The sequence below is a fragment of the Thermobia domestica genome, chromosome 18 (genome assembly GCF_964235325.1).
Source record: "Thermobia domestica chromosome 18, izTheDome1.hap1.1, whole genome shotgun sequence".
Taxonomy (NCBI): domain Eukaryota; kingdom Metazoa; phylum Arthropoda; class Insecta; order Zygentoma; family Lepismatidae; genus Thermobia; species Thermobia domestica.
This window is the reverse complement of record NC_137471.1, coordinates 110,555,591-110,577,938: the sequence shown is the minus strand read 5'-3', so window position 1 is coordinate 110,577,938 and position 22,348 is coordinate 110,555,591.

Below are 22,348 nucleotides of genomic sequence, written 5' to 3'. Positions count from 1 at the left end.
AGGGTTAAATTGCTTCAAGTATAACAACAGGTACTAACTTCATTTTTTACATTTTTTGTTGTAATCTGTAGATTTTCTTTCCCCTTTATCATGTGTGCAACACTTAGGTAGTATATTTGGTATTTGTGTAGAAAAAATATACAGGGTGATGCAAAATTTCAACCCTTAATAGTATAAAATTATTTTTTTTTCATCAAGAAATAAAGAAAATGCACCATATACCGAGTGCGCTGTATGTAGTTCTGAATGGTACATGTTCTTACTCCTCGGTTCATTCGTCAGCCATATTGTTATGAGGCATTGAGACATATTATGTGATAAAATCTGTTATATCCTGAAAAAAACAGTTAGAAAGTACCAAATATGATATCTACAAGGTAACTTCCCTTCTACGGTAGAGGACTCTGCTTGCACTCACATCATAAAGGGGGCAATGTTCTTCAATTTGAGCTTTATTTCGTTAAAATATGTGCAGAAGTTTCGGAGATATAGCCTTTAGTATATAGTAGTTAGGTGCAATGCCCAACAATATAATATATATAAAAATGACATATGTTATATTGTTGAGATGTTACCTAACAACATATTTATACCAAATAAGACAGTTTTGAAGAAAATTGAAGAAAATAATGTTTGAAGACATACTTTTTCGACTTAAGATGAGTGTCACGTGGTCTCATCAATCCTGCAAGGGTTAAATTGCTTCAAATATAACAACAGGTACTAACTTCATTTTTTACATTTTTTGTTGTAATCTATAGATTTTCTTTCCCCTTTATCATGTGTGCAACACTTAGGTAGTATATTTGGTAGTTGTGTAGAAAAAATATACAGGGTGATGCAAAATTTCCACCCTTAATAGTATAAAATTATTGTTTTTTCATCAAGAAATAAAGAAAATGCACCATATACCGAGTGCGCTGTATGTAGTTCTGAATGGTACATGTTCTTACTCCTCGGTTCATTCGTCAGCCATATTGTTATGAGGCATTGAGACATATTATGTGATAAAATCTGTTATATCCTGAAAAAAACAGTTAGAAAGTACCAAATATGATATCTACAAGGTAACTTCCCTTCTACGGTAGAGGACTCTGCTTGCACTCACATCATAAAGGGGGCAATGCTCTTCAATTTGAGCTTTATTTCGTTAAAATATGTGCAGAAGTTTCGGAGATATAGCCTTTAGTATATAGTAGTTAGGTGCAATGCCCAACAATATAATATATATAAAAATGACATATGTTATATTGTTGAGATGTTACCTAACAACATATTTATACCAAATAAGACAGTTTTGAAGAAAATTGAAGAAAATAATGTTTGAAGACATACTTTTTCGACTTAAGATGAGTGTCACGTGGTCTCATCAATTCTGCAAGGGTTAAATTGCTTCAAATATAACAACAGGTACTAACTTCATTTTTTACATTTTTTGTTGTAATCTATAGATTTTCTTTCCCCTTTATCATGTGTGCAACACTTAGGTAGTATATTTGGTAGTTGTGTAGAAAAAATATACAGGGTGATGCAAAATTTCCACCCTTAATAGTATAAAATTATTGTTTTTTCATCAAGAAATAAAGAAAATGCACCATATACCGAGTGCGCTGTATGTAGTTCTGAATGGTACATGTTCTTACTCCTCGGTTGTCATTCGTCAGCCATATTGTTATGAGGCAATGAGACATATTATGGGAAATAATTTGTTATAGTCTGCAAAAAACAGTTAGAAAGTACCAAATATGATATATTCAAGGTAAATTCCCGTCTACGGTAGAGGACTCTGCTTGCACTCACATCATAAAGGGGGCAATGCTCTTCAATTTGAGCTTTATTTCGTTAAAATATGTGCAGAAGTTTCGGAGATATAGCCTTTAGTATATAGTAGTTATATGCAATGCACAACAATATAATATATATAAAAATGACATATGGTATATTGTTGAGATGTTACCTAACAACATATTTATACCAAATAGTACAGTTTTGAAGAAAATTGAAGAAAATAGTTTTTGAAGACATACTTTCTCGACTTAAGATGAGTGTCACGTGGTCTCATCAATCCTGCAAGGGTTAAATTGCTTCAAATATAACAACAGGTACTAACTTCATTTTTTACATTTTTTGTTGTAATCTATAGATTTTCTTTCCCCTTTATCATGTGTGCAACACTTAGGTAGTATATTTGGTAGTTGTGTAGAAAAAATATACAGGGTGATGCAAAATTTCAACCCTTAATAGTATAAAATTATTTTTTTTTTCATCAAGAAATAAAGAAAATGCACCATATACCGAGTGCGCTGTATGTAGTTCTGAATGGTACATGTTCTTACTCCTCGGTTGTCATTCGTCAGCCATATTGTTATGAGGCAATGAGACATATTATGGGAAATAATTTGTTATAGTCTGCAAAAAACAGTTAGAAAGTACCAAATATGATATATTCAAGGTAACTTCCCTTCTACGGTAGAGGACTCTGCTTGCACTCACATCATAAAGGGGGCAATGCTCTTCAATTTGAGCTTTATTTCGTTAAAATATGTGCAGAAGTTTCGGAGATATAGCCTTTAGTATATAGTAGTTAGGTGCAATGCCCAACAATATAATATATATAAAAATGACATATGTTATATTGTTGAGATGTTACCTAACAACATATTTATACCAAATAAGACAGTTTTGAAGAAAATTGAAGAAAATAATGTTTGAAGACATACTTTTTCGACTTAAGATGAGTGTCACGTGGTCTCATCTATCCTGCAAGGGTTAAATTGCTTCAAATATAACAACAGGTACTAACTTCATTTTTTACATTTTTTGTTGTAATCTATAGATTTTCTTTCCCCTTTATCATGTGTGCAACACTTAGGTAGTATATTTGGTAGTTGTGTAGAAAAAATATACAGGGTGATGCAAAATTTCCACCCTTAATAGTATAAAATTATTGTTTTTTCATCAAGAAATAAAGAAAATGCACCATATACCGAGTGCGCTGTATGTAGTTCTGAATGGTACATGTTCTTACTCCTCGGTTGTCATTCGTCAGCCATATTGTTATGAGGCAATGAGACATATTATGGGAAATAATTTGTTATAGTCTGCAAAAAACAGTTAGAAAGTACCAAATATGATATATTCAAGGTAAATTCCCGTCTACGGTAGAGGACTCTGCTTGCACTCACATCATAAAGGGGGCAATGCTCTTCAATTTGAGCTTTATTTCGTTAAAATATGTGCAGAAGTTTCGGAGATATAGCCTTTAGTATATAGTAGTTATATGCAATGCACAACAATATAATATATATAAAAATGACATATGGTATATTGTTGAGATGTTACCTAACAACATATTTATACCAAATAGTACAGTTTTGAAGAAAATTGAAGAAAATAGTTTTTGAAGACATACTTTTTCGACTTAAGATGAGTGTCACGTGGTCTCATCAATCCTGCAAGGGTTAAATTGCTTCAAATATAACAACAGGTACTAACTTCATTTTTTACATTTTTTGTTGTAATCTATAGATTTTCTTTCCCCTTTATCATGTGTGCAACACTTAGGTAGTATATTTGGTAGTTGTGTAGAAAAAATATACAGGGTGATGCAAAATTTTAACCCTTAATAGTATAAAATTATTTTTTTTTCATCAAGAAATAAAGAAAATGCACCATATACCGAGTGCGCTGTATGTAGTTCTGAATGGTACATGTTCTTACTCCTCGGTTGTCATTCGTCAGCCATATTGTTATGAGGCAATGAGACATATTATGGGAAAGAATTTGTTATATTCTGAAAAAAAAACAGTAGAAAGTACCAAATATGATATATTCAAGGTAACTTCCCTTCTACGGTAGAGGACTCTGCTTGCACTCACATCATAAAGGGGGCAATGCTTTTCAATTTGAGCTTGATTTGGTTAAAATATGTGCAGAAGTTTCGGGTATATAGTAGTTAGGCGCAATGACCAACAATATAATATATATAAAAATGACATATGTTATATTGTTGAGATGTTATCTAACAACATATTTATACCAAATAAGACAGTTTTGAGGAAAATTGAAGAAAATAGTGTTTGAAGACATACTTTTTCGACTTAAGATGAGTGTCACGTGGTCTCATCAATCCTGCAAGGGTTAAATTGCTTCAAGTATAACAACAGGTACTAACTTCATTTTTTACATTTTTTGTTGTAATCTGTAGATTTTCTTTCCCCTTTATCATGTGTGCAACACTTAGGTAGTATATTTGGTAGTTGTGTAGAAAAAATATACAGGGTGATGCAAAATTTCAACCCTTAATAGTATAAAATTATTGTTTTTTCATCAAGAAATAAAGAAAATGCACCATATACCGAGTGCGCTGTATGTAGTTCTGAATGGTACATGTTCTTACTCCTCGGTTGTCATTCGTCAGCCATATTGTTATGAGGCAATGAGACATATTATGGGAAATAATTTGTTATAGTCTGCAAAACAGTTAGAAAGTACCAAATATGATATATTCAAGGTAAATTCCCGTCTACGGTAGGGGACTCTGCTTGCACTCACATCATAAAGGGGGCAATGCTTTTCAATTTGAGCTTTATTTCGTTAAAATATGTGCAGAAGTTTCGGAGATATAGCCTTTAGTATATAGTAGTTAGGTGCAATGCACAACAATATAATATATATAAAAATGACATATGGTATATTGTTGAGATGTTACCTAACAACATATTTATACCAAATAGTACAGTTTTGAAGAAAATTGAAGAAAATAGTGTTTGAAGACATACTTTTTCGACTTAAGATGAGTGTCACGTGGTCTCATCAATCCTGCAAGGGTTAAATTGCTTCAAATATAACAACAGGTACTAACTTCATTTTTTACATTTTTTGTTGTAATCTATAGATTTTCTTTCCCCTTTATCATGTGTGCAACACTTAGGTAGTATATTTGGTAGTTGTGTAGAAAAAATATACAGGGTGATGCAAAATTTCAACCCTTAATAGTATAAAATTATTTTTTTTTCATCAAGAAATAAAGAAAATGCACCATATACCGAGTGCGCTGTATGTAGTTCTGAATGGTACATGTTCTTACTCCTCGGTTCATTCGTCAGCCATATTGTTATGAGGCATTGAGACATATTATGTGATAAAATCTGTTATATCCTGAAAAAAACAGTTAGAAAGTACCAAATATGATATCTACAAGGTAACTTCCCTTCTACGGTAGAGGACTCTGCTTGCACTCACATCATAAAGGGGGCAATGCTCTTCAATTTGAGCTTTATTTCGTTAAAATATGTGCAGAAGTTTCGGAGATATAGCCTTTAGTATATAGTAGTTAGGTGCAATGCCCAACAATATAATATATATAAAAATGACATATGTTATATTGTTGAGATGTTACCTAACAACATATTTATACCAAATAAGACAGTTTTGAAGAAAATTGAAGAAAATAATGTTTGAAGACATACTTTTTCGACTTAAGATGAGTGTCACGTGGTCTCATCAATTCTGCAAGGGTTAAATTGCTTCAAATATAACAACAGGTACTAACTTCATTTTTTACATTTTTTGTTGTAATCTATAGATTTTCTTTCCCCTTTATCATGTGTGCAACACTTAGGTAGTATATTTGGTAGTTGTGTAGAAAAAATATACAGGGTGATGCAAAATTTCCACCCTTAATAGTATAAAATTATTGTTTTTTCATCAAGAAATAAAGAAAATGCACCATATACCGAGTGCGCTGTATGTAGTTCTGAATGGTACATGTTCTTACTCCTCGGTTGTCATTCGTCAGCCATATTGTTATGAGGCAATGAGACATATTATGGGAAATAATTTGTTATAGTCTGCAAAAAACAGTTAGAAAGTACCAAATATGATATATTCAAGGTAAATTCCCGTCTACGATAGAGGACTCTGCTTGCACTCACATCATAAAGGGGGCAATCCTCTTCAATTTGAGCTTTATTTCGTTAAAATATGTGCAGAAGTTTCGGAGATATAGCCTTTAGTATATAGTAGTTATATGCAATGCACAACAATATAATATATATAAAAATGACATATGGTATATTGTTGAGATGTTACCTAACAACATATTTATACCAAATAGTACAGTTTTGAAGAAAATTGAAGAAAATAGTTTTTGAAGACATACTTTTTCGACTTAAGATGAGTGTCACGTGGTCTCATCAATCCTGCAAGGGTTAAATTGCTTCAAATATAACAACAGGTACTAACTTCATTTTTTACATTTTTTGTTGTAATCTATAGATTTTCTTTCCCCTTTATCATGTGTGCAACACTTAGGTAGTATATTTGGTAGTTGTGTAGAAAAAATATACAGGGTGATGCAAAATTTCAACCCTTAATAGTATAAAATTATTTTTTTTTTCATCAAGAAATAAAGAAAATGCACCATATACCGAGTGCGCTGTATGTAGTTCTGAATGGTACATGTTCTTACTCCTCGGTTGTCATTCGTCAGCCATATTGTTATGAGGCAATGAGACATATTATGGGAAATAATTTGTTATAGTCTGCAAAAAACAGTTAGAAAGTACCAAATATGATATATTCAAGGTAACTTCCCTTCTACGGTAGAGGACTCTGCTTGCACTCACATCATAAAGGGGGCAATGCTCTTCAATTTGAGCTTTATTTCGTTAAAATATGTGCAGAAGTTTCGGAGATATAGCCTTTAGTATATAGTAGTTAGGTGCAATGCCCAACAATATAATATATATAAAAATGACATATGTTATATTGTTGAGATGTTACCTAACAACATATTTATACCAAATAAGACAGTTTTGAAGAAAATTGAAGAAAATAATGTTTGAAGACATACTTTTTCGACTTAAGATGAGTGTCACGTGGTCTCATCAATCCTGCAAGGGTTAAATTGCTTCAAATATAACAACAGGTACTAACTTCATTTTTTACATTTTTTGTTGTAATCTATAGATTTTCTTTCCCCTTTATCATGTGTGCAACACTTAGGTAGTATATTTGGTAGTTGTGTAGAAAAAATATACAGGGTGATGCAAAATTTCCACCCTTAATAGTATAAAATTATTGTTTTTTCATCAAGAAATAAAGAAAATGCACCATATACCGAGTGCGCTGTATGTAGTTCTGAATGGTACATGTTCTTACTCCTCGGTTGTCATTCGTCAGCCATATTGTTATGAGGCAATGAGACATATTATGGGAAATAATTTGTTATAGTCTGCAAAAAACAGTTAGAAAGTACCAAATATGATATATTCAAGGTAAATTCCCGTCTACGGTAGAGGACTCTGCTTGCACTCACATCATAAAGGGGGCAATGCTCTTCAATTTGAGCTTTATTTCGTTAAAATATGTGCAGAAGTTTCGGAGATATAGCCTTTAGTATATAGTAGTTAGGTGCAATGCCCAACAATATAATATATATAAAAATGACATATGTTATATTGTTGAGATGTTATCTAACAACATATTTATACCAAATAAGACAGTTTCGAGGAAAATTGAAGAAAATAGTGTTTGAAGACATACTTTTTCGACTTAAGATGAGTGTCACGTGGTCTCATCAATCCTGCAAGGGTTAAATTGCTTCAAGTATAACAACAGGTACTAACTTCATTTTTTACATTTTTTGTTGTAATCTGTAGATTTTCTTTCCCCTTTATCATGTGTGCAACACTTAGGTAGTATATTTGGTAGTTGTGTAGAAAAAATATACAGGGTGATGCAAAATTTCAACCCTTAATAGTATAAAATTATTTTTTTTTCATCAAGAAATAAAGAAAATGCACCATATACCGAGTGCGCTGTATGTAGTTCTGAATGGTACATGTTCTTACTCCTCGGTTCATTCGTCAGCCATATTGTTATGAGGCATTGAGACATATTATGTGATAAAATCTGTTATATCCTGAAAAAAACAGTTAGAAAGTACCAAATATGATATCTACAAGGTAACTTCCCTTCTACGGTAGAGGACTCTGCTTGCACTCACATCATAAAGGGGGCAATGCTCTTCAATTTGAGCTTTATTTCGTTAAAATATGTGCAGAAGTTTCGGAGATATAGCCTTTAGTATATAGTAGTTAGGTGCAATGCCCAACAATATAATATATATAAAAATGACATATGTTATATTGTTGAGATGTTACCTAACAACATATTTATACGAAATAAGACAGTTTTGAAGAAAATTGAAGAAAATAATGTTTGAAGACATACTTTTTCGACTTAAGATGAGTGTCACGTGGTCTCATCAATCCTGCAAGGGTTAAATTGCTTCAAATATAACAACAGGTACTAACTTCATTTTTTACATTTTTTGTTGTAATCTATAGATTTTCTTTCCCCTTTATCATGTGTGCAACACTTAGGTAGTATATTTGGTAGTTGTGTAGAAAAAATATACAGGGTGATGCAAAATTTCCACCCTTAATAGTATAAAATTATTGTTTTTTCATCAAGAAATAAAGAAAATGCACCATATACCGAGTGCGCTGTATGTAGTTCTGAATGGTACATGTTCTTACTCCTCGGTTCATTCGTCAGCCATATTGTTATGAGGCATTGAGACATATTATGTGATAAAATCTGTTATATCCTGAAAAAAACAGTTAGAAAGTACCAAATATGATATCTACAAGGTAACTTCCCTTCTACGGTAGAGGACTCTGCTTGCACTCACATCATAAAGGGGGCAATGCTCTTCAATTTGAGCTTTATTTCGTTAAAATATGTGCAGAAGTTTCGGAGATATAGCCTTTAGTATATAGTAGTTAGGTGCAATGCCCAACAATATAATATATATAAAAATGACATATGTTATATTGTTGAGATGTTACCTAACAACATATTTATACCAAATAGTACAGTTTTGAAGAAAATTGAAGAAAATAGTTTTTGAAGACATACTTTTTCGACTTAAGATGAGTGTCACGTGGTCTCATCAATCCTGCAAGGGTTAAATTGCTTCAAATATAACAACAGGTACTAACTTCATTTTTTACATTTTTTGTTGTAATCTATAGATTTTCTTTCCCCTTTATCATGTGTGCAACACTTAGGTAGTATATTTGGTAGTTGTGTAGAAAAAATATACAGGGTGATGCAAAATTTCCACCCTTAATAGTATAAAATTATTGTTTTTTCATCAAGAAATAAAGAAAATGCACCATATACCGAGTGCGCTGTATGTAGTTCTGAATGGTACATGTTCTTACTCCTCGGTTGTCATTCGTCAGCCATATTGTTATGAGGCAATGAGACATATTATGGGAAATAATTTGTTATAGTCTGCAAAAAACAGTTAGAAAGTACCAAATATGATATATTCAAGGTAAATTCCCGTCTACGGTAGAGGACTCTGCTTGCACTCACATCATAAAGGGGGCAATGCTCTTCAATTTGAGCTTTATTTCGTTAAAATATGTGCAGAAGTTTCGGAGATATAGCCTTTAGTATATAGTAGTTATATGCAATGCACAACAATATAATATATATAAAAATGACATATGTTATATTGTTGAGATGTTACCTAACAACATATTTATACCAAATAAGACAGTTTTGAAGAAAATTGAAGAAAATAATGTTTGAAGACATACTTTTTCGACTTAAGATGAGTGTCACGTGGTCTCATCAATCCTGCAAGGGTTAAATTGCTTCAAATATAACAACAGGTACTAACTTCATTTTTTACATTTTTTGTTGTAATCTATAGATTTTCTTTCCCCTTTATCATGTGTGCAACACTTAGGTAGTATATTTGGTAGTTGTGTAGAAAAAATATACAGGGTGATGCAAAATTTCCACCCTTAATAGTATAAAATTATTGTTTTTTCATCAAGAAATAAAGAAAATGCACCATATACCGAGTGCGCTGTATGTAGTTCTGAATGGTACATGTTCTTACTCCTCGGTTCATTCGTCAGCCATATTGTTATGAGGCATTGAGACATATTATGTGATAAAATCTGTTATATCCTGAAAAAAACAGTTAGAAAGTACCAAATATGATATCTACAAGGTAACTTCCCTTCTACGGTAGAGGACTCTGCTTGCACTCACATCATAAAGGGGGCAATGCTCTTCAATTTGAGCTTTATTTCGTTAAAATATGTGCAGAAGTTTCGGAGATATAGCCTTTAGTATATAGTAGTTAGGTGCAATGCCCAACAATATAATATATATAAAAATGACATATGTTATATTGTTGAGATGTTACCTAACAACATATTTATACCAAATAAGACAGTTTTGAAGAAAATTGAAGAAAATAATGTTTGAAGACATACTTTTTCGACTTAAGATGAGTGTCACGTGGTCTCATCAATCCTGCAAGGGTTAAATTGCTTCAAATATAACAACAGGTACTAACTTCATTTTTTACATTTTTTGTTGTAATCTATAGATTTTCTTTCCCCTTTATCATGTGTGCAACACTTAGGTAGTATATTTGGTAGTTGTGTAGAAAAAATATACAGGGTGATGCAAAATTTCCACCCTTAATAGTATAAAATTATTGTTTTTTCATCAAGAAATAAAGAAAATGCACCATATACCGAGTGCGCTGTATGTAGTTCTGAATGGTACATGTTCTTACTCCTCGGTTGTCATTCGTCAGCCATATTGTTATGAGGCAATGAGACATATTATGGGAAATAATTTGTTATAGTCTGCAAAAAACAGTTAGAAAGTACCAAATATGATATATTCAAGGTAAATTCCCGTCTACGGTAGAGGACTCTGCTTGCACTCACATCATAAAGGGGGCAATGCTCTTCAATTTGAGCTTTATTTCGTTAAAATATGTGCAGAAGTTTCGGAGATATAGCCTTTAGTATATAGTAGTTATATGCAATGCACAACAATATAATATATATAAAAATGACATATGGTATATTGTTGAGATGTTACCTAACAACATATTTATACCAAATAGTACAGTTTTGAAGAAAATTGAAGAAAATAGTTTTTGAAGACATACTTTTTCGACTTAAGATGAGTGTCACGTGGTCTCATCAATCCTGCAAGGGTTAAATTGCTTCAAATATAACAACAGGTACTAACTTCATTTTTTACATTTTTTGTTGTAATCTATAGATTTTCTTTCCCCTTTATCATGTGTGCAACACTTAGGTAGTATATTTGGTAGTTGTGTAGAAAAAATATACAGGGTGATGCAAAATTTTAACCCTTAATAGTATAAAATTATTTTTTTTTCCATCAAGAAATAAAGAAAATGCACCATATACCGAGTGCGCTGTATGTAGTTCTGAATGGTACATGTTCTTACTCCTCGGTTGTCATTCGTCAGCCATATTGTTATGAGGCAATGAGACATATTATGGGAAAGAATTTGTTATATTCTGAAAAAAAAAACAGTAGAAAGTACCAAATATGATATATTCAAGATAACTTCCCTTCTACGGTAGAGGACTCTGCTTGCACTCACATCATAAAGGGGGCAATGCTTTTCAATTTGAGCTTGATTTGGTTAAAATATGTGCAGAAGTTTCGGGTATATAGTAGTTAGGCGCAATGACCAACAATATAATATATATAAAAATGACATATGTTATATTGTTGAGATGTTATCTAACAACATATTTATACCAAATAAGACAGTTTTGAGGAAAATTGAAGAAAATAGTGTTTGAAGACATACTTTTTCGACTTAAGATGAGTGTCACGTGGTCTCATCAATCCTGGAAGGGTTAAATTGCTTCAAGTATAACAACAGGTACTAACTTCATTTTTTACATTTTTTGTTGTAATCTGTAGATTTGCTTTCCCCTTTATCATGTGTGCAACACTTAGGTAGTATATTTGGTAGTTGTGTAGAAAAAATATACAGGGTGATGCAAAATTTCAACCCTTAATAGTATAAAATTATTGTTTTTTCATCAAGAAATAAAGAAAATGCACCATATACCGAGTGCGCTGTATGTAGTTCTGAATGGTACATGTTCTTACTCCTCGGTTGTCATTCGTCAGCCATATTGTTATGAGGCAATGAGACATATTATGGGAAATAATTTGTTATAGTCTGCAAAAAACAGTTAGAAAGTACCAAATATGATATATTCAAGGTAAATTCCCGTCTACGGTAGAGGACTCTGCTTGCACTCACATCATAAAGGGGGCAATGCTCTTCAATTTGAGCTTTATTTCGTTAAAATATGTGCAGAAGTTTCGGAGATATAGCCTTTAGTATATAGTAGTTATATGCAATGCACAACAATATAATATATATAAAAATGACATATGGTATATTGTTGAGATGTTACCTAACAACATATTTATACCAAATAGTACAGTTTTGAAGAAAATTGAAGAAAATAGTTTTTGAAGACATACTTTTTCGACTTAAGATGAGTGTCACGTGGTCTCATCAATCCTGCAAGGGTTAAATTGCTTCAAATATAACAACAGGTACTAACTTCATTTTTTACATTTTTTGTTGTAATCTATAGATTTTCTTTCCCCTTTATCATGTGTGCAACACTTAGGTAGTATATTTGGTAGTTGTGTAGAAAAAATATACAGGGTGATGCAAAATTTTAACCCTTAATAAGATAAAATTATTTTTTTTTTCATCAAGAAATAAAGAAAATGCACCATATACCGAGTGCGCTGTATGTAGTTCTGAATGGTACATGTTCTTACTCCTCGGTTGTCATTCGTCAGCCATATTGTTATGAGGCAATGAGACATATTATGGGAAAGAATTTGTTATATTCTGAAAAAAAAAACAGTAGAAAGTACCAAATATGATATATTCAAGGTAACTTCCCTTCTACGGTAGAGGACTCTGCTTGCACTCACATCATAAAGGGGGCAATGCTTTTCAATTTGAGCTTGATTTGGTTAAAATATGTGCAGAAGTTTCGGGTATATAGTAGTTAGGCGCAATGACCAACAATATAATATATATAAAAATGACATATGTTATATTGTTGAGATGTTATCTAACAACATATTTATACCAAATAAGACAGTTTTGAGGAAAATTGAAGAAAATAGTGTTTGAAGACATACTTTTTCGACTTAAGATGAGTGTCACGTTGTCTCATCAATCCTGCAAGGGTTAAATTGCTTCAAGTATAACAACAGGTACTAACTTCATTTTTTACATTTTTTGTTGTAATCTGTAGATTTTCTTTCACCTTTATCATGTGTGCAACACTTAGGTAGTATATTTGGTAGTTGTGTAGAAAAAATATACAGGGTGATGCAAAATTTCAACCCTTAGTAGTATAAAATTATTGTTTTTTCATCAAGAAATAAAGAAAATGCACCATATACCGAGTGCGCTGTATGTAGTTCTGAATGGTACATGTTCTTACTCCTCGGTTCATTCGTCAGCCATATTGTTATGAGACATTGAGACATATTATGTGATAAAATCTGTTATATCCTGAAAAAAACAGTTAGAAAGTACCAAATATGATATCTACAAGGTAACTTCCCTTCTACGGTAGAGGACTCTGCTTGCACTCACATCATAAAGGGGGCAATGCTCTTCAATTTGAGCTTTATTTCGTTAAAATATGTGCAGAAGTTTCGGAGATATAGCCTTTAGTATATAGTAGTTAGGTGCAATGCCCAACAATATAATGTATATAAAAATGACATATGTTATATTGTTGAGATGTTACCTAACAACATATTTATACCAAATAAGACAGTTTTGAAGAAAATTGAAGAAAATAATGTTTGAAGACATACTTTTTCGACTTAAGATGAGTGTCACGTGGTCTCATCAATCCTGCAAGGGTTAAATTGCTTCAAATATAACAACAGGTACTAACTTCATTTTTTACATTTTTTGTTGTAATCTATAGATTTTCTTTCCCCTTTATCATGTGTGCAACACTTAGGTAGTATATTTGGTAGTTGTGTAGAAAAAATATACAGGGTGATGCAAAATTTCCACCCTTAATAGTATAAAATTATTGTTTTTTCATCAAGAAATAAAGAAAATGCACCATATACCGAGTGCGCTGTATGTAGTTCTGAATGGTACATGTTATTACTCCTCGGTTCATTCGTCAGCCATATTGTTATGAGGCATTGAGACATATTATGTGATAAAATCTGTTATATCCTGAAAAAAACAGTTAGAAAGTACCAAATATGATATCTACAAGGTAACTTCCCTTCTACGGTAGAGGACTCTGCTTGCACTCACATCATAAAGGGGGCAATGCTCTTCAATTTGAGCTTTATTTCGTTAAAATATGTGCAGAAGTTTCGGAGATATAGCCTTTAGTATATAGTAGTTAGGTGCAATGCCCAACAATATAATATATATAAAAATGACATATGTTATATTGTTGAGATGTTACCTAACAACATATTTATACCAAATAAGACAGTTTTGAAGAAAATTGAAGAAAATAATGTTTGAAGACATACTTTTTCGACTTAAGATGAGTGTCACGTGGTCTCATCAATCCTGCAAGGGTTAAATTGCTTCAAATATAACAACAGGTACTAACTTCATTTTTTACATTTTTTGTTGTAATCTATAGATTTTCTTTCCCCTTTATCATGTGTGCAACACTTAGGTAGTATATTTGGTAGTTGTGTAGAAAAAATATACAGGGTGATGCAAAATTTCCACCCTTAATAGTATAAAATTATTGTTTTTTCATCAAGAAATAAAGAAAATGCACCATATACCGAGTGCGCTGTATGTAGTTCTGAATGGTACATGTTCTTACTCCTCGGTTGTCATTCGTCAGCCATATTGTTATGAGGCAATGAGACATATTATGGGAAATAATTTGTTATAGTCTGCAAAAAACAGTTAGAAAGTACCAAATATGATATATTCAAGGTAAATTCCCGTCTACGGTAGAGGACTCTGCTTGCACTCACATCATAAAGGGGCAATGCTCTTCAATTTGAGCTTTATTTCGTTAAAATATGTGCAGAAGTTTCGGAGATATAGCCTTTAGTATATAGTAGTTATATGCAATGCACAACAATATAATATATATAAAAATGACATATGGTATATTGTTGAGATGTTACCTAACAACATATTTATACCAAATAGTACAGTTTTGAAGAAAATTGAAGAAAATAGTTTTTGAAGACATACTTTTTCGACTTAAGATGAGTGTCACGTGGTCTCATCAATCCTGCAAGGGTTAAATTGCTTCAAATATAACAACAGGTACTAACTTCATTTTTTACATTTTTTGTTGTAATCTATAGATTTTCTTTCCCCTTTATCATGTGTGCAACACTTAGGTAGTATATTTGGTAGTTGTGTAGAAAAAATATACAGGGTGATGCAAAATTTTAACCCTTAATAGTATAAAATTATTTTTTTTTTCATCAAGAAATAAAGAAAATGCACCATATACCGAGTGCGCTGTATGTAGTTCTGAATGGTACATGTTCTTACTCCTCGGTTGTCATTCGTCAGCCATATTGTTATGAGGCAATGAGACATATTATGGGAAAGAATTTGTTATATTCTGAAAAAAAAAAACAGTAGAAAGTACCAAATATGATATATTCAAGATAACTTCCCTTCTACGGTAGAGGACTCTGCTTGCACTCACATCATAAAGGGGGCAATGCTTTTCAATTTGAGCTTGATTTGGTTAAAATATGTGCAGAAGTTTCGGGTATATAGTAGTTAGGCGCAATGACCAACAATATAATATATATAAAAATGACATATGTTATATTGTTGAGATGTTATCTAACAACATATTTATACCAAATAAGACAGTTTTGAGGAAAATTGAAGAAAATAGTGTTTGAAGACATACTTTTTCGACTTAAGATGAGTGTCACGTGGTCTCATCAATCCTGCAAGGGTTAAATTGCTTCAAGTATAACAACAGGTACTAACTTCATTTTTTACATTTTTTGTTGTAATCTGTAGATTTTCTTTCCCCTTTATCATGTGTGCAACACTTAGGTAGTATATTTGGTAGTTGTGTAGAAAAAATATACAGGGTGATGCAAAATTTCAACCCTTAATAGTATAAAATTATTGTTTTTTCATCAAGAAATAAAGAAAATGCACCATATACCGAGTGCGCTGTATGTAGTTCTGAATGGTACATGTTCTTACTCCTCGGTTCATTCGTCAGCCATATTGTTATGAGGCATTGAGACATATTATGTGATAAAATCTGTTATATCCTGAAAAAAACAGTTAGAAAGTACGAAATATGATATCTACAAGGTAACTTCCCTTCTACGGTAGAGGACTCTGCTTGCACTCACATCATAAAGGGGGCAATGCTTTTCAATTTGAGCTTGATTTGGTTAAAATATGTGCAGAAGTTTCGGGTATATAGTAGTTAGGCGCAATGACCAACAATATAATATATATAAAAATGACATATGTTATATTGTTGAGATGTTACCTAACAACATATTTATACCAAATAAGACAGTTTTGAAGAAAATTGAAGAAAATAATGTTTGAAGACATACTTTTTCGACTTAAGATGAGTGTCACGTGGTCTCATCAATCCTGCAAGGGTTAAATTGCTTCAAATATAACAACAGGTACTAACTTCATTTTTTACATTTTTTGTTGTAATCTATAGATTTTCTTTCCCCTTTATCATGTGTGCAACACTTAGGTAGTATATTTGGTAGTTGTGTAGAAAAAATATACAGGGTGATGCAAAATTTCCACCCTTAATAGTATAAAATTATTGTTTTTTCATCAAGAAATAAAGAAAATGCACCATATACCGAGTGCGCTGTATGTAGTTCTGAATGGTACATGTTCTTACTCCTCGGTTGTCATTCGTCAGCCATATTGTTATGAGGCAATGAGACATATTATGGGAAATAATTTGTTATAGTCTGCAAAAAACAGTTAGAAAGTACCAAATATGATATATTCAAGGTAAATTCCCGTCTACGGTAGAGGACTCTGCTTGCACTCACATCATAAAGGGGGCAATGCTCTTCAATTTGAGCTTTATTTCGTTAAAATATGTGCAGAAGTTTCGGAGATATAGCCTTTAGTATATAGTAGTTATATGCAATGCACAACAATATAATATATATAAAAATGACATATGGTATATTGTTGAGATGTTACCTAACAACATATTTATACCAAATAGTACAGTTTTGAAGAAAATTGAAGAAAATAGTTTTTGAAGACATACTTTTTCGACTTAAGATGAGTGTCACGTGGTCTCATCAATCCTGCAAGGGTTAAATTGCTTCAAATATAACAACAGGTACTAACTTCATTTTTTACATTTTTTGTTGTAATCTATAGATTTTCTTTCCCCTTTATCATGTGTGCAAAACTTAGGTAGTATATTTGGTAGTTGTGTAGAAAAAATATACAGGGTGATGCAAAATTTTAACCCTTAATAGTATAAAATTATTTTTTTTTCATCAAGAAATAAAGAAAATGCACCATATACCGAGTGCGCTGTATGTAGTTCTGAATGGTACATGTTCTTACTCCTCGGTTGTCATTCGTCAGCCATATTGTTATGAGGCAATGAGACATATTATGGGAAAGAAATTGTTATATTCTGAAAAAAAAAACAGTAGAAAGTACCAAATATGATATATTCAAGGTAACTTCCCTTCTACGGTAGAGGACTCTGCTTGCACTCACATCATAAAGGGGGCAATGCTTTTCAATTTGAGCTTGATTTGGTTAAAATATGTGCAGAAGTTTCGGGTATATAGTAGTTAGGCGCAATGACCAACAATATAATATATATAAAAATGACATATGTTATATTGTTGAGATGTTATCTAACAACATATTTATACCAAATAAGACAGTTTTGAGGAAAATTGAAGAAAATAGTGTTTGAAGACATACTTTTTCGACTTAAGATGAGTGTCACGTGGTCTCATCAATCCTGCAAGGGTTAAATTGCTTCAAGTATAACAACAGGTACTAACTTCATTTTTTACATTTTTTGTTGTAATCTGTAGATTTTCTTTCCCCTTTATCATGTGTGCAACACTTAGGTAGTATATTTGGTAGTTGTGTAGAAAAAATATACAGGGTGATGCAAAATTTCAACCCTTAATAGTATAAAATTATTGTTTTTTCATCAAGAAATAAAGAAAATGCACCATATACCGAGTGCGCTGTATGTAGTTCTGAATGGTACATGTTCTTACTCCTCGGTTCATTCGTCAGCCATATTGTTATGAGGCATTGAGACATATTATGTGATAAAATCTGTTATATCCTGAAAAAAACAGTTAGAAAGTACGAAATATGATATCTACAAGGTAACTTCCCTTCTACGGTAGAGGACTCTGCTTGCACTCACATCATAAAGGGGGCAATGCTTTTCAATTTGAGCTTGATTTGGTTAAAATATGTGCAGAAGTTTCGGGTATATAGTAGTTAGGCGCAATGACCAACAATATAATATATATAAAAATGACATATGTTATATTGTTGAGATGTTACCTAACAACATATTTATACCAAATAAGACAGTTTTGAAGAAAATTGAAGAAAATAATGTTTGAAGACATACTTTTTCGACTTAAGATGAGTGTCACGTGGTCTCATCAATCCTGCAAGGGTTAAATTGCTTCAAATATAACAACAGGTACTAACTTCATTTTTTACATTTTTTGTTGTAATCTATAGATTTTCTTTCCCCTTTATCATGTGTGCAACACTTAGGTAGTATATTTGGTAGTTGTGTAGAAAAAATATACAGGGTGATGCAAAATTTCCACCCTTAATAGTATAAAATTATTGTTTTTTCATCAAGAAATAAAGAAAATGCACCATATACCGAGTGCGCTGTATGTAGTTCTGAATGGTACATGTTCTTACTCCTCGGTTGTCATTCGTCAGCCATATTGTTATGAGGCAATGAGACATATTATGGGAAATAATTTGTTATAGTCTGCAAAAAACAGTTAGAAAGTACCAAATATGATATATTCAAGGTAAATTCCCGTCTACGGTAGAGGACTCTGCTTGCACTCACATCATAAAGGGGGCAATGCTCTTCAATTTGAGCTTTATTTCGTTAAAATATGTGCAGAAGTTTCGGAGATATAGCCTTTAGTATATAGTAGTTATATGCAATGCACAACAATATAATATATATAAAAATGACATATGGTATATTGTTGAGATGTTACCTAACAACATATTTATACCAAATAGTACAGTTTTGAAGAAAATTGAAGAAAATAGTTTTTGAAGACATACTTTTTCGACTTAAGATGAGTGTCACGTGGTCTCATCAATCCTGCAAGGGTTAAATTGCTTCAAATATAACAACAGGTACTAACTTCATTTTTTACATTTTTTGTTGTAATCTATAGATTTTCTTTCCCCTTTATCATGTGTGCAAAACTTAGGTAGTATATTTGGTAGTTGTGTAGAAAAAATATACAGGGTGATGCAAAATTTTAACCCTTAATAGTATAAAATTATTTTTTTTTCATCAAGAAATAAAGAAAATGCACCATATACCGAGTGCGCTGTATGTAGTTCTGAATGGTACATGTTCTTACTCCTCGGTTGTCATTCGTCAGCCATATTGTTATGAGGCAATGAGACATATTATGGGAAAGAAATTGTTATATTCTGAAAAAAAAAACAGTAGAAAGTACCAAATATGATATATTCAAGGTAACTTCCCTTCTACGGTAGAGGACTCTGCTTGCACTCACATCATAAAGGGGGCAATGCTTTTCAATTTGAGCTTGATTTGGTTAAAATATGTGCAGAAGTTTCGGGTATATAGTAGTTAGGCGCAATGACCAACAATATAATATATATAAAAATGACATATGTTATATTGTTGAGATGTTATCTAACAACATATTTATACCAAATAAGACAGTTTTGAGGAAAATTGAAGAAAATAGTGTTTGAAGACATACTTTTTCGACTTAAGATGAGTGTCACGTGGTCTCATCAATCCTGCAAGGGTTAAATTGCTTCAAGTATAACAACAGGTACTAACTTCATTTTTTACATTTTTTGTTGTAATCTGTAGATTTTCTTTCACCTTTATCATGTGTGCAACACTTAGGTAGTATATTTTGTAGTTGTGTAGAAAAAATATACAGGGTGATGCAAAATTTCAACCCTTAGTAGTATAAAATTATTGTTTTTTCATCAAGAAATAAAGAAAATGCACCATATACCGAGTGCGCTGTATGTAGTTCTGAATGGTACATGTTCTTACTCCTCGGTTCATTCGTCAGCCATATTGTTATGAGGCATTGAGACATATTATGTGATAAAATCTGTTATATCCTGAAAAAAACAGTTAGAAAGTACCAAATATGATATCTACAAGGTAACTTCCCTTCTACGGTAGAGGACTCTGCTTGCACTCACATCATAAAGGGGGCAATGCTCTTCAATTTGAGCTTTATTTCGTTAAAATATGTGCAGAAGTTTCGGAGATATAGCCTTTAGTATATAGTAGTTAGGTGCAATGCCCAACAATATAATGTATATAAAAATGACATATGTTATATTGTTGAGATGTTACCTAACAACATATTTATACCAAATAAGACAGTTTTGAAGAAAATTGAAGAAAATAATGTTTGAAGACATACTTTTTCGACTTAAGATGAGTGTCACGTGGTCTCATCAATCCTGCAAGGGTTAAATTGCTTCAAATATAACAACAGGTACTAACTTCATTTTTTACATTTTTTGTTGTAATCTATAGATTTTCTTTCCCCTTTATCATGTGTGCAACACTTAGGTAGTATATTTGGTAGTTGTGTAGAAAAAATATACAGGGTGATGCAAAATTTCCACCCTTAATAGTATAAAATTATTGTTTTTTCATCAAGAAATAAAGAAAATGCACCATATACCGAGTGCGCTGTATGTAGTTCTGAATGGTACATGTTATTACTCCTCGGTTCATTCGTCAGCCATATTGTTATGAGGCATTGAGACATATTATGTGATAAAATCTGTTATATCCTGAAAAAAACAGTTAGAAAGTACCAAATATGATATCTACAAGGTAACTTCCCTTCTACGGTAGAGGACTCTGCTTGCACTCACATCATAAAGGGGGCAATGCTCTTCAATTTGAGCTTTATTTCGTTAAAATATGTGCAGAAGTTTCGGAGATATAGCCTTTAGTATATAGTAGTTAGGTGCAATGCCCAACAATATAATATATATAAAAATGACATATGTTATATTGTTGAGATGTTACCTAACAACATATTTATACCAAATAAGACAGTTTTGAAGAAAATTGAAGAAAATAATGTTTGAAGACATACTTTTTCGACTTAAGATGAGTGTCACGTGGTCTCATCAATCCTGCAAGGGTTAAATTGCTTCAAATATAACAACAGGTACTAACTTCATTTTTTACATTTTTTGTTGTAATCTATAGATTTTCTTTCCCCTTTATCATGTGTGCAACACTTAGGTAGTATATTTGGTAGTTGTGTAGAAAAAATATACAGGGTGATGCAAAATTTCCACCCTTAATAGTATAAAATTATTGTTTTTTCATCAAGAAATAAAGAAAATGCACCATATACCGAGTGCGCTGTATGTAGTTCTGAATGGTACATGTTCTTACTCCTCGGTTGTCATTCGTCAGCCATATTGTTATGAGGCAATGAGACATATTATGGGAAATAATTTGTTATAGTCTGCAAAAAACAGTTAGAAAGTACCAAATATGATATATTCAAGGTAAATTCCCGTCTACGGTAGAGGACTCTGCTTGCACTCACATCATAAAGGGGGCAATGCTCTTCAATTTGAGCTTTATTTCGTTAAAATATGTGCAGAAGTTTCGGAGATATAGCCTTTAGTATATAGTAGTTATATGCAATGCACAACAATATAATATATATAAAAATGACATATGGTATATTGTTGAGATGTTACCTAACAACATATTTATACCAAATAGTACAGTTTTGAAGAAAATTGAAGAAAATAGTTTTTGAAGACATACTTTTTCGACTTAAGATGAGTGTCACGTGGTCTCATCAATCCTGCAAGGGTTAAATTGCTTCAAATATAACAACAGGTACTAACTTCATTTTTTACATTTTTTGTTGTAATCTATAGATTTTCTTTCCCCTTTATCATGTGTGCAACACTTAGGTAGTATATTTGGTAGTTGTGTAGAAAAAATATACAGGGTGATGCAAAATTTTAACCCTTAATAGTATAAAATTATTTTTTTTTTCATCAAGAAATAAAGAAAATGCACCATATACCGAGTGCGCTGTATGTAGTTCTGAATGGTACATGTTCTTACTCCTCGGTTGTCATTCGTCAGCCATATTGTTATGAGGCAATGAGACATATTATGGGAAAGAA